The sequence below is a fragment of the Gigantopelta aegis genome, chromosome 3, assembly GCF_016097555.1.
Source record: "Gigantopelta aegis isolate Gae_Host chromosome 3, Gae_host_genome, whole genome shotgun sequence".
Taxonomy (NCBI): Eukaryota; Metazoa; Mollusca; class Gastropoda; order Neomphalida; family Peltospiridae; genus Gigantopelta; species Gigantopelta aegis.
This window is the reverse complement of record NC_054701.1, coordinates 61,738,948-61,739,766: the sequence shown is the minus strand read 5'-3', so window position 1 is coordinate 61,739,766 and position 819 is coordinate 61,738,948.

Sequence of the window (819 nt, the reverse complement as noted above, 5' to 3'; positions counted from 1 at the left end):
ATGATAATGACACCAAAATACTTATAAAAATAATAGTAATAAATGTATAATTTACAATAATATAATAATAAATTCTTCTATACTAATATAATACAATGGTAGCATATAATGTATAACAATGAATTAAAATGATAATAAAAGGTGGCAGACTATGTTAATTAATAATAATAATGAATTATTATGATAGTTGGGGAAATACACATTTGCCGTCATCGATGATGTTGCTGCATTGCTTTCGACGTGTCAGTTGGCGATGCACCTCGTGTAAACAAATAAACGGTGGGTGAAACCGTGTCGGGTTCCAGATCAAACACGAGAAAGTCGTTACACGTGCTAAGTATCGTGCCAACGCGGGACTTGATGGTCAACAGTTCCTGTCAAATTTCACCGGGCGCGCGATGATTAATCACCTACGTGCCGAGCGCGTGGACTTTGGCACAGTGCTGCCATTCCTAGCACCATGCAGTATGGAACACGGACCGCCAACTCACAGGACAAACCTTACTAACTAATTATCTAACTAACTAACTATCTCCTAAGTCCTAAAAACTAAAATGTTGAAAACTCCATTATAATTTTCAAAATGCTTCGGCGAAAATGTCGGACGCAACGCAAAACCTTTCGGCGACGATTTTTGGGGAAGCGCTCGTGCGGTTTCCCACCAATATGCAAATGATCTCGGCTCCGCCGTCACTCGAGGGTCCCGTGGAGCCTGCCAAAGATACTCTCGACCAATCGGCGTTGAGTATCGGGTCTGGAAGAGGTACAAGAGTTCCGGACTCTCATTTGTCAGCGATATAGCTGTTTTATTGCCCGGAG